Source organism: Oryctolagus cuniculus, chromosome 4, assembly GCF_051225735.1.
Source record: "Oryctolagus cuniculus isolate XC-2025 breed Fujian yellow rabbit chromosome 4, ASM5122573v1, whole genome shotgun sequence".
NCBI classification, from domain to species: domain Eukaryota; kingdom Metazoa; phylum Chordata; class Mammalia; order Lagomorpha; family Leporidae; genus Oryctolagus; species Oryctolagus cuniculus.
In genome coordinates, this window is record NC_142870.1 from 131,493,933 (window position 1) to 131,512,441 (window position 18,509).

Sequence of the window (18,509 nt, forward strand, 5' to 3'; positions counted from 1 at the left end):
GTAGAATGGTAAATATGGTGCCAGACTTCAAGTACTTAAAATGTATTTCCTTGTATTATGTACAGAAAAGTTTCAGTCTCCTTTTTTTTTTTTTTCATTATTCCTTTTCAGGTCACCAGGAGATCAGGGTGTACAACACTCTTCTAGAGTTGACTTCAACAAGTATAAATTTATGTGTATCCTAAAGTACTACTGTGTTCTAATCTAGTATTTTTTTTTCTTTTCCTTCATATGAAGAAAATTAATTAAAAAACTTGCTTAGCTTCAGGTGTACTTGTGGCATCAGGCCTGTTATTTTTACATAATGGAGACTGCTTCTACATTACTTTAGTCTGCTGACTGGATTCGTCTAATATTTAGTATAACTCAATGTAGCAAAGGGGACTATGATAGGTCATACATAAAATTCCCTTCTAAACAGTACATACAAATTGATAACAAAACACAAAGATCCCAACAGATATGTAAGCAGAAGACCTAACAGGTTACAGAGGGAGAAACATAAATGGGACACTTTACCTTATTAATGCAGACTATGATGAAATGACTATTCTCATATACTGCTACTAGACTTAAACTTTGAAGAAATTAGTACATCTCAAAAATGTTTTCTTTTTGATATAGTGAGTTAAGGAGGTAGAAGGACAAGAGGGGAAGTGGGGGAAAGATAAAAGAAGGGAGGGAAGACAGGGCAGAGAAGTATTTATGAGTATAGTTGTATTTGGGATTAGGAATTTAAATTGCAGTACTGCCACTTACCTCTATGTGGCTATGTGCCCTCAAGATAACTTACATGGCCTTTCTGGGTCTCATTTATGTTACCTATAAAATGGACATGACAATACACATGCTTTCCTAATTGGCCCCTCTGAGAATCAACTGCCATTATACATGCAAAGTATGCTGTTAGCTTTTGTATTATGTAATAGGTATATTATTATATGCTTCCAAGACCTAAACTGGAGAAATATCAAATTTTGATTGGATGCAAAGCCCATCCCAATGCAATTCAAACTCAGTTAACCCATTTGATATAAATTACACTAACTTCTGCAGTTATAAAGGAGCTGAGGTAGACTATGTTTCTCCTCAGCAGTTAGAGCTCCAGGCAAATGATAAAGGTCGAGAGTGCCATGATACAAACAACCTAGAGGACCAACTCTCAATCCTCTTTAGTCAAAACTATTCCAGTGTGAATCCTGGGATTTCTGTCTGGACATGAAGTAATAAATGATTCAAAAGTAACTCAGAAATGCACTTTTCCCTTAGGAGACAAAGCCATGGCAATAACTCCTTACCCAACTCGGATCCTCATTACTTCACTGCTCTGAGGCCATTTTGAAAAGTTTTCCTTCAAGGAACTAAGCAATATTAATTTCTCTAACTTTTTTTAAGAGTAAATTCACAAAAAAATTGAAAATTAAAAAATTTTTAAAAAGAGTAAATTCACAATAGTTTTCCCTTGAAACTGTTCAACACAGAACAAGCACCAACCAGCACTGATTGGATAGAACTCTGGTTATTGGTTCTTAGCTCTAGGAGGAAAAGGACCATGTGTTCTCCTGACCATTATATTCCTCATTTTTAGTTCAATGCCTTGTATAGAGTAAGCTCCCAATATATATTTGCAAAATATATGAATGCTGCAAAACACTTAGAAGCTTAACAAAGAAGCTTCTAGCTCTAACCAGGAACCTGTTACACTGACTCTTCCTGCGTCACTGTCAATTTCTAGTCTATTCTCGATTAACCAGTGGAAGGGGTCGTTTTCCACAGTAATCAGATCAAGTTATTCCACCCAAGTTTTACCACCACATAGTAAAATAACAAGTCCTTACCAAGGCATGACCTGGCTCCCTATCTGCTTCTCTGATCTCTTCTCTGACCACGTTCCCTCTAGACTGCTACCTCCAGCCACAGGTCCTTTTGCTCTTCTCTGACTCTGTGTCAAAGTCACAGTTGTTTCAGGGCCTTTCTACCTACTCTTTTTCTTCCTGTGACATTCTCCTTTATCCCTCCACTGCTCCAACCCCAGTGTGGATTCTCCCACGTCTCTAGAGCTTTGTTGAAAAATACCTTTCTCAGATCAGTCTTCCCTGTTATCTAAAATAGCATCTGTTCCTCACCATTTATTTTTCTCCATTATACTTATTATTCTGTGGCTTTACTCATTTATCTGTAAACTCTAAGCTCCACAAAAGCAGGTGTTTTATTGCTATTTCCTCAGCATCTACAACAGGACTTGGAACACACTGGATAAAAGTATTCAATAAATATTTTAAATAACTAAACCAATTATTGTCAGGAAATCTTGATTTTTACTTCCAAGTACTAATCCACAGCAGAGGACCTAATCACATTGATATAATGGCAGAAAGCTAAACATCTGTAAATAATTTAGAGAAATTCTATATAGAACCTGACTGATGGAATAAAGCTGGCTTTAGATTTTATAATCCTAATTCAATGCTGAATATGCCAACCAACTCTCAAGACAGCAAAAAGCCTTATAAAATGAAATGCTCAAAATCACAATGAAGTTTCCACCTCACCCCAGTTAGAATGGCTTTCATACAGAAATCAACAAACAACAAATGTGAGGATGTGGGGAAAAAGGTACCCTAATACATTGTTGGTATGAATGTAAACTGGTAAAGCCACTATGGAAGACAGTATGGAGATACCTCAAAAATCTGAATATAGACTTATCATATGACCCAGCCATCCCACTCCTGGGGATTTACTTAAGGGAAATGAAATCTGCAAGCAAAAGAGTTATCTGCACCTCCATGTTTATTACAGCTCAATTCACAATAGCTAAGACATGGAATCAACCTAAATGCCCATCAACCAAAGACTGGATAAAGAAATTATGGGATATGTACACTATGGAATACTACACAGCAGTAAAAAAAAATGAAACCCAAGCATTTGTAACAAAATGGATGAATCTGGAAAACATCATACTTAGTGAAAAAAGCCAGTCCCAAAAGGATAAATACCATATGTTCTCCCTGAACTGTGAGAACTAATAGAGCACCTAAAATGAAATCTGTAGAAGTGAAATGGAAACTTCGAGGAGGAGTGACTTGAGCTGCCTTTGTCTTGACTATTGAGGAACAGCTTCATTTTCTTTTTTTTTTCTTTTTTTTTCATACTATTTGTTGAACTCTACTTGACATAGAGTTAATCATATGTATAGAAAGTCAATGAAAACAGATCTCAGAAAAAATAATAGTGGGAATAAGAGAGGGAGGAGGAAGTTTGTAACTGTAAAGCTGTATAGTTCTGCATACATTCCTATGCTCTTCTAAGGGTACAGTTTAAAAACTTGTCACGGGACTCCAAATCCCATTAACCTTGGTGATAAAAATGCCATCTTAATTGTTAAAGTGATCATATTAAGTGTTAAAGTGAACATATGGAAAGGATTAAGTGTTAAAGAGATCATTATAAATAGGATCAAGTGCCTGGTAATAATGATAGACAGAATTAAAAAGGAGAGAATGTCCAACATGGGAAGCAGTCCACACAGCAGAATCATAGAATGACAATAGCTTTAAGTAACATTCTGACCTCAGAATCAGCCCTTAAGGCTTCCTGGTCTGGCTGAAAAGCCCACAGGAGCATTTCAGGCATGGAAAGTCAAGACTTTGTGGCAAAAAAAAATGTCCTACATGAAGGATCTCTGTTTGAGTGAGACCCCAGCGGATAGATGTGGCCATCAAAGAAGGTTGTACTTTTCTCTAATGGGAGGAGATAACTTCCACTTTGCTTATGGCCTTGTCTAAATATGGACAGAATTTGTGGACTCAAAAGGCTTCCATAGGCCAGGCAGCTCATTTCAAGAGCCTCATGTGGTCACTGACATCATACAAAAGAGTGTTAATTGTTAAATTAACAACAGGAGGTCGGTGACACGGCTTACTTGGCTAATCCTCCACCTGCGGTGCCGGCACCCTGGGTTCTAGTCCCGATTGCTCATCTTCCAGTCCAGCTCTCTGCTATGGCCCGGGAGGGAAGTGGAGGATGGCCCAAGTGCTTGGGTCCCTGAACCCGCGTGGGAGACCAGGAGGAAGTACCCGGCTCCTAGCTTTGGATTGGAGCAGTGCCAGCTGTAGCGGCCATTAGGGGAGTGAACCAACAAAAGGAAGACCTTTCTCTCTGTCTCCCTCTCTCTGTCTAGAACTCTTTCTCTGTCTCTCTAACTCTGCCTGGGGGAAAAAAAAAAAACAGGAGTCACTGTGCACCAACTTCCCAAGCAGGATCTGTCCTTAATGAGTTGTATTGAGAGTTAACATGGGGCTGGCACCGTGGCTCACTTGGTTAATCCTCCACTTGCAGTGCCAGCATCCCATATGGGTACCAGGTTCTAGTCCTGGTTGCTCCTCTTCCAGTCCAGCTCTCTGCTGTGGCCCAGGAGGGCAGTGGAGGATGACCCAAGTGCTTAGGCCCCTGCACCCGTATGGGAGACCAGGGAGAAGCACCTGGCTCCTGGCTTCAGATCAGCACAGCGCTGGCTGTAGTGGCCATTTGGGGAGTGAACCAATGGAAGGAAGACCTTCTCTCTGTCTCTCTCTCTCACTAACTCTACCTGTCAAATAAAAAAGAGAGAGAGCGTTAACTGTAAAACTAGTTCTCAAACAGTTTGTGTGTGTGTGTGTGTGTGAATTGTTGAAATCTTTACTTAGTACAGAGTTGGTCTTCTGTTTACAAAGTTAATTGAAAATGAATCTTAGGCCAGCGCCGTGGCTCAATAGGCTAATCCTCCGCCTTGCGGCGCCGGCACACCAGGTTCTAGTCCCGGTCGGGGCGCCGGATTCTGTCCTGGTTGCCCCTCTTCCAGGCCAGCTCTCTGCTGTGGCCAGGGAGTGCAGTGGAGGATGGCCCAAGTGCTTGGGCCCTGCACCCCATGGGAGACCAGGATAAGTACCTGGCTCCTGCCTTCGGATCAGCAAGGTGCGCCAGCCGCAGTGCACCGGCCGCGGCGGCCACTGGAGGGTGAACCAACGGCAAAGGAAGACCTTTCTCTCTGTCTCTCTCTCTCACTGTCCACTCTGCCTGTCAAAAAAAAGAAAAGAAAAGAAAAGAAAAAGAAAAGAAAACCCTGAGTAACTTAAGCAGGAAATAAGTGTGGGTGTATTATTTTCAAAATATTCATCTGTATATATATATATGTGTGTATAAAGTATGAATGCCTACATGTTATATACAGATATGTATGTATATTTTTATATAATGATATACATGCATATATTTCCTAAACCTGCCTATACAAAGGACCTAGAAGCAGGTATGTCTTAGTATCAATGACCAGAGCTGGCACACTAATATTATTCCCATTTTTATTTTTTTTGACAGGCAGAGTTAGATAGTGAGAGAGAGACAGAGACAGAGAGAAAGGTCTTCCTTTTTCCATTGGTTCACCCCACCAACTGGCCGCTATGGCCAGCATGTTGCAGCCGGAGCACTGCGCCAATTCAAAGCCAGGAGCCAGGTGCTTCCTCCTGGTCTTCCCTGAGGGTGCAGGGCCCAAGGACCTGGGCCATCCTCCACTGCCTTCCCGGGCCACAGCAGAGAGCTGTATTCGAAGAGGAACAACTGGGACAGAATCTGGTGCCCCGACCAGGACTAGAACCCAGGGTGCCTGCGCTGCAGGCGGAGGATTAGCCTAGTGAGCCACGGTGCTGGCCTATTATTCCCGTTTTTTAAAAACCAAGTCTCTTCAGATAAATGCTGATGCCAGGACTTGGGCAGGAAAAAGATAAGATGAATATCTCATGGTGCCACAAAGTTAAGAAAATGCAAAAAATTAGGAAAGGAGAAAGAGGAGAAGGGAACTCTTCTAGTCTGGCATATAAGCAACTTAGAAGTCATCAAGTCTGCGAATTAAAAACTCCAGGGGAACTTGGTAGTTTTCTGAGTTTGCCTCCTGAAGCTCTACCAGGAAAAATCCCCTTGGTCTTTGGTGGATGAGAGTTCTTCTGAGCAAGGCTTGCCCACAAAACAAACTATTTTACCAAATCATATTCTACTGAGGTTTTATAATCTAAGTTACTTGGGGGAAAGGAAAAAAATACCCAACTCCAATCAGCTCTAGCATTTTGCATAGGAAAGGAAAGTTCCATCTAGGCTCACCTAAGGTGAGGGGAAAAACAGAGGTACTGGTGAAGTTCACAGTCAAGGGAGCCACAGGCTCCCTAAAACACCAAGACATAGTCAATAGACTACAGAACACTTCCTTTTCCCTGATATTCTACTACCATGTCACTAATAGCCTATTTATTATAGTTCTTTTCATCCAGTACATAATATCTTACTTTAATAAAAACTGCAAAACCACAGTTTGAAGAGACAAAGCAACAATCAAAACCAGACTTAGATATGGCAGGAATGTTGGAATTATCAGAAGAATTAAAACAACTGATTAATATGCCAAGGCTTGTAATACAAAATACAGGCAGACAGAGTGACAAAAGAGAAGGAAGAAGGAAAGGAGGGAGGGATGGACAGTGGGAGAGAGGCAGGAATAAAATCTTTGTCTATTTCTGATCATTTAAACATATACAGATTGAACACACTAATTTGAAAAAAAAAACAGATTGGCTGAATGGATAAAAATCAATGCCCAATTATATGTTGTCTGCAAGAAACTCATTTTATATCTAAGAATATACATAGGCTAAAAGAAAAAGGGTTAATAAAGATATTCTTACAAATGGAAAATTACAGAGAGCAGGAGTGGCCATACCTAAACAGACAAAAAAGGCTTTAAGACAGAAACTATTACAAGAGACAAAGAAGGACATTATACTCATATAATAATAAAATGGTCAATTCATAAGGAAGATATAACAATGATTAATACATATGCATCTAACATCAGCACAGTCAGATATATGAAGCAAATACTGAAAGAATTGAAGGATAGATAGGCAGCACTGCAATAATGCAAGAGTTCACTACCTCACATTCAGTAGGAAAAGAATAGCACATGAGATGAGTAAGTAAACAGAGGACTTGAAGACACTACGACTCCACTGGAACTAATATGTACAGAATGCTCCACCTGACAACAGCGGAGTACAAACTCTTCTCAAGCACAGATGGAATATTACCCAAGACAGACCACATTAGGCCACACAAACAAGTCAACACTTAAAGTCATAAAAGGGGCCAGCACTGTGGCGCAGCAGGTTAACACCCTGGCCTGAAGCGCCTGCATCCCATATGGGCACCGGTTTGAGTCCTGGCAGCTCCTCTTCCAATCCGGCTCTCTGCTATGGCCTGGGAAAACAACAGAAGATGGCCCAAGTCCTTAGGCCCCTGCACCTGCATGGGAGACTTGGAAGAAGCTCCTGGCTCCTGGCTCCTGATCAGTGCAGCTCTGGCCGTTGCAGCCAATTGGGGAGTGAACCATCAGATGGAAGACCTCTCTCTCTCTCTTTGCCTCTCCCCTCTCTGTGTAACTCTTTCAAATAAATAAATAAATCTTTTTAAATTCAAAAAAAGTCACATGAGTATATTCTCAGAACACAGAGAGAAAACCATAAATCAGTAGCAGGAAAAAAGGAAAAAGAAAAATCCGCAAATGTGTTGCAATCTAACAAGGCAATCTAACACAACTAATGGGTCCAATAAAAAATCAGAAGAGAATTTAGAAAATGGAGACAAATGAAAATAAAACACAATATGGCTGTTCTCTGTGCACAGGAAGGCAGCCTGTCGGGTCTCCCCCACCTGACAATAAACCTTTTCCCTTACTCTGGTGTTTGGTGTGTTTTGTGGTGGCCTTTCCTTCATGTGCCGAAACCCAAGACCAGGCTCTCCTGTCGACCTTGCTCTACCCTCGGGGATGTGAGCTGCTTCAGGATCCTGGATTTCTGCCAAACACAAAACCCATCCCAGACCTCCTTCTTTGCCACCAAACACTCTGAGATTTCCATCCACACACCAGCCCTCCAAAATTCCTGAGGTAAGATGGGGTGGGTTGGAGGATCCTCTCATTGTGACTCTCCATGGGTTGTGGTTCTACGCACCTTTGCCCCAAAGTCCTGGGACCAGGCACCACAATTCCTATGGCCTCATGCCTCTACAGACTCTGTGTCCACGCAACAGTGGATGTGAGTGACAACTCAACTCCCTGTTTCCCTTCTACAGGCTATGCCCTGGGCTCCAGTGGGTGCATGGATAACCCAACCCTCTGTTCCCATATCCTCCCGTCGGACGGCCGTGATCTCGGGGATGCCTGATATCTATGGGTCACCATGGGCGCTTCTTCGTCCCACGTTCTGTCTGATCCTCCTTTCAGTTGTCTCCCACCGTGACAACCCATCCAAGTGGCTGCTTAACGGCACATTTAACCCCAACATTACTGGGATCTCTACCACTTCCATGAACGTTCGGAAAAGTGGAAGATTTCCTATGTCTAACCCTACTATCTCTGCTTGTGTTCTCCAGCTCAAGCTCTCTTAACTTCCAAAGCTCTCACAAAAAAAGCCAAAATCCCTTTCTTCTATGTTCACTGCTCTGGCTTTCACTGTACCTTGCCCTCCTGCCTGGGAATTCCAATCTTATCTCAGAACAAGCCCTTGTCCAAAGTCTACTCCCCCTGCCTTATCTATGATCCTCTCTAAAGCCCTCTTCCCAGATAAGCAAAGGTGAATTTGGGTCCTGTCTCCATGCTTTCACCCTCCAACTGGACTTTGCCCATCCCCCTACTGTTCCAGTTTTACCATAAAAATAGCAAGGGAGTGGTGATTCCATCCTTCTGAGCTCCCAGTTTACTGCAAAACAAATTAGGTGTTCCACCCCTTTGATGGCTTTTTTGTTTCATCAAGAGCAAGCCAGACAGGATAATCAGGTCTTCTGATGGGTTTTATCCCCACCTTGTAACTGAATATCAATCTGACCTCACCATGTCTCCTCAATTCCTACAAACTTGATTTCCTGGTCCCATTAGTGAGCATTTCCTAGATATATCTCTCCCAACCTATGTGAAATGTGGTCAAGACTACTGGCCCTTCAAAACCAGCAGGCTCACTGGGTTAATTACTATTTCCAGACATATCTCCTTCTCCCTAATTGCCCCTTACTCTATTACCTATCAGATTCTCCTCCTTAAGTATCTCTGAAAGGCTGCCCACCTGTTCTGGTGGATGCCCTCTCCCATTAGACCTAACATAATGGTGAACGATCTCCAGCGAACTTCTTGTCCCACACATCAGCCCCTAGCCCATAGTCATCCTTGGGACCTGTCTGGCAGCTGCCTAAATATTTTGTTTCAGAAGCAATCCCAAGTAGCTGACCATTGACTAGGGCATCATTGGCCCAAGGTGTTCTTTGTGTAAAAAGAAAAGTAGACTCAAATTGAATTAGAATCTTAAAGATGTCTTTGGTAAATAACAATCTCATGCATGAGAATTTGGTTCAGCTGTAGCTGGGCATTGGGTTTAAAGGAATTTCTCTCTGAATCTAGGGAGACCACTGCCTTTAAAAATATTGCTCTGTAACTTGCCAAACTTATTTTGCAATTTGTTTTAATAGGTTCCCAATGATATAGTAATGGGTAATCAGTACTCATTATAGCCCCTAAGGTAGATTTTTCAATCTCTGGTTTAATGTCACTGATTTATAGCTCAAGTTTTATAAAAAGGGTAGAATTCCACATAAATATAATTTTCACCTTAATTCAGATAAAGGTATGATATAATATCAGCATCCTCAGTCATCAGGTGTAATTGCTAAATGTAAATTGGGTAGTCAAATGACATAAATGTATCTAAATGTAAATGCTGGGACACTTAACACCTTATATTCCATAGAAAAACTACTTGAGTTTGCTAATATGTTTTCATAAATTGTCCATAAGAAAATAGTTCAACATTGCTTGAAAGTAACTAAAGTTGAAATCAATATGTTATCTTATTTAGAAAATGTTGTCTTATTTTGCAGATTTCTAAAGGGTTATTTCAAAATGTAAATCAAGGAAATCAACAGGTGGAAAGCAAAAGCTATTATTTGACATAGAACTAGAACTGACCCTCTGTTAAAGCAATGAGATTTTTATAATATTTTGAAATCATCTTAGAAGTCTGTTTAAAACTTGCAGCATCTCCTTTTGATAGTTTTGTCTAATTGGTGACTGGCAGTTTTCTAGCCAGCTTTAGTAAACTCTTATTTCTTCCTTAGTCCTGACTGTTAAAACTGTTCCAAATGAGAGGATATAATTCCATGCACTAGCTCTTAAATTTGAGGTTTTATTTCATTTCCTATTTTTGAAATGACCAAAGACAGACTGATTTGTGTTCTATTAAAGTAATTTATTATAGTCTCTTAATGTCTCTGTTAAGATTGTTTAAAACAGCTGTGTTTCTATTAAGAGTTATGGTTTAAGTGTATGCTTATTACTTTTTTTTTTTGACAGGGAGAGTTAGACAGTGAGAGACAGAGAGACAAAGAGAAAGGTCTTCCTTTTTCTGTTGGTTCACCTCCCAAGTGGCTGCTGCGACTGGCACGCTGCACCAATCCGAAGCCAGGAGCCAGGGGCTTCCTCCTGGTCTCCCATGTGGAGGCAGGGGCCAAGGACCTGGGCCATCCTCCACTGCTTTCCTGGGCCACAACAGAGAGCTGGACTGGAAGAGGAGCAACTGGGACAGAATCCGGTGCCCAACTGGGACTAGAACCCGGGGTGCCGGCGCCACAGGTGTAGGATTAGCCAAGTGAGCCACGGCGCTGGCCAGTATATGCTTATTCTAAAACATTTGAGTAATCACTGGTCTATATTATGTCATGATTTTAAGGGATCCTATTTCTATCAGATATTTTAAACCTCCTTGGCATCCTTGACAAGGCATTCCAAAAAAAAATCAAAGTTCCAAACTCTCTGGACTTTGATATTTCCAGTTGGACCCCTGAAAATATCAAAAGATATATGTCTTTCATCTTGTAGAGACACCAACTAATCAGGCTATTTGGATTATATAAAAGGTTATATAAAAATTATAAAATTATATAAAAATTCAAGATGTGAAGTGGTGCTAAATTTTAAGTTATGATAATGTAAAATGCTATTGATACAAATGTCTAAAAGTTAAAAAATATCTGGCCGGCGCCGCGGCTCACTAGGCTAATCCTCCATCTTGTGGTGCTGGCACACCGGGTTCTAGTACCGGTCGGGGCACCGGATTCTGTCCCAGTTGCCCCTCTTCCAGGCCAGCTCTCTGCTGTGGCCCGGGAAGGCAGTGGAGGACGGCCCAAGTGCTTGGGCCCTGCACCCCACAGGAGACCAGGATAAGTACCTGGCTTCTGCCATCGGATCAGTGTGGTGTGCCGGCCATAGCGCACCAGCAGTGGTGGCCATTGGAGGGTGAACCAATGGCAAAAGGAAGACCTTTCTCTCTGTCTCTCTCTCTCTCACTGTCCACTCTGCCTGTCAAAAAAAAAAAAAAAAAAATCTAATGATGTCGTGTTGTTAGCAGACATGATGGTTATCTCAATGAGACAGGCCCAGAGGCCTGTCTGGGATAAATGTTTTATAAAATCCTACAGGTACTTTCTTATTTATATATGTATGTATGTATGTATTTTGACAGGCAGAGTTAGACAGTGAGAGAGAGAAAGGTCTTCCTTCTGTTGGTTCACCCCCTAAATGGCTGCCACGGCCGGCTATGCGGATCTGAAGCCAGGAGCCAGGTGCTTCCTCCTGGTCTCCCATGCGGGTGCAGGGCCCAAGCACTCGGGCCATCCTCCACTGCCTTCCTGGACCACAGCAGAGTTGGACTGGAAGAGGAGCAACTGGGACAGAATCTGGTGCCCGAACCAGGACTAGAACCCAGGGTACCGGAGCCACAGGCGGAGGATTACCCAAGTGAGCCACAGAGCCAGCCCCTACAGGTACTTTCAAAAATACTGTGTGGAGTAAGGTAGTGCCTCTTGTTGGTTAATGAGTTTATAATTTTAAAACATAGCTATTTAAAGTCTTTTGTTATCCACAGTTTTGTATAACAGACTTGCTGCTCATAAAACTAACATTGTTGGTTCTGTGTTTAACTGTCCTCCTATGTGGGGAGCAACTGAGACTGCACTAAGTTACTGGAATTAAGACTTATTCTATGCATCTGCTCTCCCACAATATGGCACTGAGAGGGACCAAACAACTTCTACGCAGCTGCCTCATCAGTTTGACTGATAAGCTGCAGGAGCTGATCCTGCTCCTGATTGGAGGAGAGCAGCATGCTCAGCGTGTGGGCAACAGAGCATGGATTGGTGGAAGAGGACTATAAAGGAGGAGAGAAACAACATGCACCGGGAACACCTGAGGAACATCTGAGCAGCCCCCGAGAGAGCGGGCCAGCCCCCAGCTAACCCGGGACGGCGTCGTTCCTCCGCGAGTGGGGGACCGGCAGCTAACCCGGGAAGGGCCAGGCAGAAAAGAGAACAGCGCAGGGTCCAGTGTCGTTCCTCCGCGAGATGGGGGAGCGACACTCTTACAGGTCCTGAAGGGCTTTTTCCAGTGAACTCTATTGTATTCAATACTTTGGGATGGCTCTGTAAGCAGATAAAGCCAATAATGCATTACAGGTTCCAATTGAGTATGGTTAACCAAAGTTACTAAGAGCAGAAAGTAAAAAAAAAAAGAAAGAAAGTAATTTGAATCAATTGCCAATTTAAAAAACAGTTAAAGATTTTAAGAAGCTATTACTGGCCAGTGCCGCGGCTCAATAGGCTAAACCTCTGCCTGCAGCGCCAGCACACCAGGTTCTAGTCCCGGTTAGGGCTCCGGATTCTGTCCCGGTTGCCCCTCTTCCAGGCCAGCTCTCTGCTGTGGCCCGGGAAGGCCCAAGTCCTTGGGCCCTGTACCCCCATGGAAGACCAGGAGAAGCACCTGGCTCCTGGCTTCGAATTAGTGCGGTGCACCAGCTGCAGCACACGGGCCACAGCGGCCATTGGAGGGTGAACCAACGGTAAAGGAAGACCTTTCTCTCTGTCTCTCTCACTGTCCACTCTGTAAGAAAGAAAAAAAAAAAAAAGCTATTACTGAAATTGCTCTATTGTTGTATCTTGTATGTTATACATGTGTACATACTATATGTCTACATGGGAAAATTTATTAAGAGCTCTGTTTTAATTGGCTTATAGATAAAAATATTACTCATAAATTTAAGCTGCTAAATTAATTGAAGATACATTTTGGTTTGTGTGACCTGAATCTCTGTATCAGATGTTTTAAATTTGTTGGTGGAAAGAAACTAAAACTATTTAAGCTATTGACATGTTTGTGCTTGAGTTTGCTGGTCAAACAAGTTATACCATGTCAGATTTTTAAGGGATATTTCCAAAAAAATGTACTCTTGTCTTAAAATTTATAGAAGGCACTGGACTTTCTGGTAAATGTTTTCATTTGATATTGTTATTGTCAGTGAGTGATCTGGGAAGCCTGACTTGTTCCCTCATTTCTCTGTTCTCATCAAGATGGGAAACTGACTATACTGAAGGACTCTCCAGGTTGTACAGTTTGATCTTGAGATCTTATAAAAGGGATGGCTAATAATTTTCTGTAATAATAGCACAGCCAAAATGAGAGCTGATTTTAAGATTTCATGGCTAGATTTACTTCACCATGAGCACACAATAAACAGGCAAAACCTCCCTCTCAAATAAAAGGGAGAGAAAGTTTTAAAATGAGGACATAAGCTTTCCTCATGGGCATTGTCTACCTCATAGAAAAACCACCAGCAGAACATGCCTGTGACGACAGACTTTTAAGGCCACCAAAGATTAGAGATGAGACTGAGCACCCCCTTGACTTGCATCCACTTAAAGATTTCCTCTGGTCTGCTTTAACAAAAACCAGGAGGAAGAGAAAGCTAGATATCAGAAGCAATGTAAAGATAGATGGGGGCCGGCACTGTGGCATAGCAAGTAAAGCCGCCTCCTGCAGTGCCAGCATCCCATATGGGTGCTCATTCCAGTCCCGGGTGCTCCACTTCCCATCTAGCTCTCTGCTTATGACCTGGGAAAGCAGTAGAAGATGGCCCAAGTCTTTGGGCCCCTGCATCCACGTGGGAGATACAGAAGAAGCTCTTGGCTTTGAATTGGCGCAGCTCTGGCCATTGTGGCCAGTTGGGGAGTGAACCAGCAGATAGAAGACCTCTCTCTCTCTCTCTCTCTCTCTCTCTCTCTGCCTCTCCTTCTTTTTGTGTAACTCTTTCAAGTAAAAAAATAAATCTTTAAAAAAAAAAAAAAAGATAGGTGGCAGGCCAATTAATGGCTGCTTTGCACAGTGATCTGCCATCAAGGAGACCCAACAGCCAGTCCATTGCAGTGGCTTTTGATTTGGAAAGCCAGGGCTTCAGCAGAAGTCAGTTTATGAAGAGCCCTGGCAGCTCTGCCAGCCAAGAGTTGGGTCACTGGAAGTGAAACTGCCCTGGAGTCAAAGGACACCGAGATCAGAGCCACAAACCCTGTTGGGTCTAAGTTGAGAAACCCTTCACTCTGCCCAGATTCCAAAGTAACCACCGCTGCTGGGTGGACAGCCAAGTAGGGTCAGCAACATTGCAGGTAGAATTGTACAATTCCTGTTAGAGATGCCACCTGCCTTTACCTGACCAGCTCTCCTCCCAGACCATCTTGGTAATGGAAGTCACAGGGTGCCTTTCCCAAGGAGGTTCACACCTCCTTTATGATGTATCCCATGTGAAGAGATAGACAGGTCTGGACCTTATGATTGGCAAGGCCTTAAACCCCATTTGATTATTATTAAGCCCCTTATGTCAGTTTCTATTTGCCTCTCAATGGGAAAACTTGCTTGTGGTTTAGACAGCACCTTTCTGAGGTCCTCTAATGATGACTCTATCTGGGAGCCTCATTCCTTTGTAATCACACCCTCTACTCTTACATCAGTGGCTCTACTCCCGACCCATGTGTATTGATAGTCTCCCCCACTCCTGCCAACACTTAACATTGTATGATTATTCAGAACTTTTTCTACAAACAACTCCTCTCTTCCTCCCTATGGAGCCCCCTCATCACTTGGTTAATGCCACTCCTAGAACCATTGGCTTCTATTCTCACCCTGGCTTTTATACTGCATTGTCTGTTTAAGTGTTTACAGGAAGTGATAATGTAATGAATCAAACCCTTCACCAACCAGGCAGTCAACCAAATGCTTCTACAGGGATATACTCCGCTCCGCATCCAGGACATCATGACTTAGACATTGCCCCATGCCAGCAGAGAGTAATTTGTCACCCCATGTCAGCAGGAAGCAGCTCTAGAAGATAGATCATCGTCCCTCTACCCCCATCTGGACTTTTGGTGCTATTGTAATCCTATACACTTGCTTTATAAAAAAAAAAAAAAAACACTAAGGGGGGGGAATTTAGTAAAATGGTTCCATCTTCCTAGGCCCAGCCTGGCTTACTAGAAATCAGGTGACCAAATGGCCCCATCACAAACGTCAGCGCCACCTCCACCCTAATGGATTTGCCACTCCCATTTCCTTACCTCTGCAATACTATATAAGACCTGTTCTCTCAGTACAGGCTGCTGTTCTCTGTTCATGGAGAGGTAGCTTGTTGGGTTTCCAACACCTGACAATAAAACTTTTCCCTTAAAACAAACAAACAAAAAACCCACAATATACTAAAATGTATGGGATGCAACAAAAACAGGAAAAATATGTAATGGTAAACACATTCAAAAGGAAGATCTCAAATCAACAACTGAACCTAACCTTAAAGGAAGATAATGAAGTACCAACTAAACCTCCAAAGCTAGCAAAAGGAAGGAAATGATAGAGATTAGAACAGAGATAAGGCCGGCGCCACGGCTCACTAGGCTAATCCTCCACCTTGCAGCGATGGCACACCGGGTTCTAGTCCCGGTCGGGGCTCAGGATTCTGTCCTGGTTGCCCCTCTTCCAGGCCAGCTCTCTGCTGTGGCCCGGGAAGGCAGTGGAGGATGGCCCAAGTGCTTGGGCCCTGCACCCCATGGGAGACCAGGAGAAGCACCTGGCTCCTGCCTTCGGATCAGCGCGGTGTGCTGGCCGCAGCACGCCAGTAGTGGTGGCCATTGGAGGGTGAACCAATGGCAAAAGGAAGACCTTTCTCTCTCTGTCTCTCTCTCTCACTATCCACTCTGCCTGTCAAAAAAAAAAACAAACAAAAAAAAAAAAAAAAAAAAAAAAAAAAAAAAACAGAGATAAATGAAACAAAGAACAGCAAAATAATATGACAAGTTCAACAAATAGCTTTTTGAAAAAAATCAACAAAAGTAAAGTCTTAGATGCACTAATAAAAAGATTCAAATAGCTAAAATTAGAAATGAAAAATGAGATATTACAACCTGTGTCATAGAAATGATTTATAAGAGACTACTCTTAAATTATATGCAAACAAATTAGATAACCTAGAAGAAATGGATAAATTCCTAGAATCATATAATCATTCTAGACTCATTGAAGAAATAAATATGAAAGACCTATAACTAGTGAGCAATACCTAAAAATTTCCCAACAATTACAAGAGAACCCTAAAATGTCTATCGAAAACTGCTAAAATCAATTTAAAAATTCAACTCTCAAGAATTAGATTCATTTCTATATACTAATAATGACCAACCTGAAAAGAAAATTAAGAAAATGATTCTACTTACTATAGCAATATAAAGGATAAAATACTTAAGAATTTAAGTAAAGAGGTGAAAGACTTCACTATAAACCAAAAAATACTGCCAAATGAAATAAAAGAATACAGAAGTAAATGGAATGATATTTCATGCTAAACAACACACCTAAAGAAAATATAGGAGGGAAATTTCTGGAGACTGGATTTGGTCATGATTTCTTGGAAACAACAGGAAAATCACAAGTAACATTAAAAAATACACATAAAAATAGATTAAGGAAAAGACAGACACAAAACTTTTGTTCACTAAAAGATATAACCAACAGCACAAAAAAAGCAACCTATGGAATGAAGAAGATAACTACTAATAATATATGCGATATGGAGTTAATATTCAGAATATATAAATAAATTTTAAATCTTATCAATAAAAAAAAGCCCACTTAAAATACAAGAAAATGACTTGAAAAGACATTTCTCAAGCGGATATACAAATGGCCTAAAAGCATATGAAGATTCTCATCATCACTAATAATTATGGAAATTCAAATCAAAACAGCAACGAGATACTACCTCACACACATCAAGATGGCCATTATAAACAGAAAAAATAATATGTGTTGACAAGAACGTGGGGAAGTTGGAGTCCTTGTGTACTGCTGGCATGAATGTAAAATGTGCAGCCACAGAGCTTTGATGTTGTAAGATGAAAAAGTTTTAGAGATCTGTTGCACATAATGTGAACATACTTAACACTACTGAACTGTATAATTAAAATGATTAAGATGGTAAATTTAATGTTATATATTTCATACCAAGATTGAAATTTTTAACCAAAAAAAAAGTGAAGGAAGAACAACTTTCTCAGACAAGAACTGAGAAAATTGTTCCCAACAGAACAGATCTGCATGAAATGTTAAAAGAAGTTCTTCAGAGAGAAGGAAAAATGATACAGGTCAGAAGCTGGGATCTAAAAGAAACAAATATCCTTAGAGAAGAACTAAATGAAGGTAAAATAAAAACTTATTTTTCTTATTCTTTCAACAAATAACAGCTTATTCAAAATAATGATGGACAGAATATACTCAGTTATGTATGTGAATGTGTGCATATGCTTACATAGTTCTATATGTAGGTGAGATGAATGAAATCAGTCACAGAAGGAACAGGAGGAAAGAATTAGGAAGTTCTGTTATACGGTATGGCACTACCCATGAAGTGGAATGCTATTATTTGAAAGCGGACCTTGATTAGCCATTAATGTATACTCCAAACTCAAGGGCAACCAGTTAGAAAGGGGGGAAAGGGGACCGGCGCTGTGGTGCAGCAGGTTAAAGCCCTGGCCTGAAGCACCAGCATCCCATATGGGTGCCGGTTCTAGTCCTGGCTGCTCTTCTTCCAATCCAGCTCTCTGCTGTGGCCTGGGAAAGCAGTAGAAGATGGCCCAAGTCCTTGGGCCCCTGCACCCACGTGGGAGACTGGAGGAAGCTCCTAGCTTCAGATCGGCCCAGCTCTGACTGTTGCGGCCAATTGTAGAGTGAACCAGCGGATGGAAGACCTCTCTGTCACCCTCTCTCTCTCTCCTCTCTCTGTGTGACTCTGACTTCAAAATAAATAAATAAATCTTAAAAAAAAAAAAAAAGAAAGGGGGGAAAAATAACTGATATGCTAAGAAAGAAAGGAAATAGAATCATATAAAATGCAAAATTAAGGGGCCGGCATTGTGGTTCAGTGGGTTACACCTCTGCTTTCAGCACCAGAATACCAATTAGTTTTAGGAGTTCAGAAAACAAATTACAGGGATTTTAATTGGGATTGCATTAAATATGCATATCAAATTGAATTAAATATACATATCACTTGATCATGGTGCATAACATT

At 41.6% G+C, this 18,509-nt stretch overlaps 1 protein-coding gene across 17 annotated transcripts in view; it reads right to left on the reverse strand.

Annotated features, from left to right (window-relative positions):
* Positions 1-18,509, reverse strand: part of RNF13 (ring finger protein 13) — a 171,410-nt gene that overhangs the window by 6,363 nt on the left and 146,538 nt on the right. For 2 of the 17 annotated variants that reach the window (XR_016233254.1, XR_016233253.1), the window contains one exon: positions 760-822. The exons of the other annotated variants lie outside the window; for them this stretch is intronic. The gene's annotated coding sequence lies outside the window, so the exon portion shown is untranslated. The remainder of the gene's footprint in view (positions 1-759; positions 823-18,509) is intronic. 17 annotated transcript variants of the gene reach the window in all.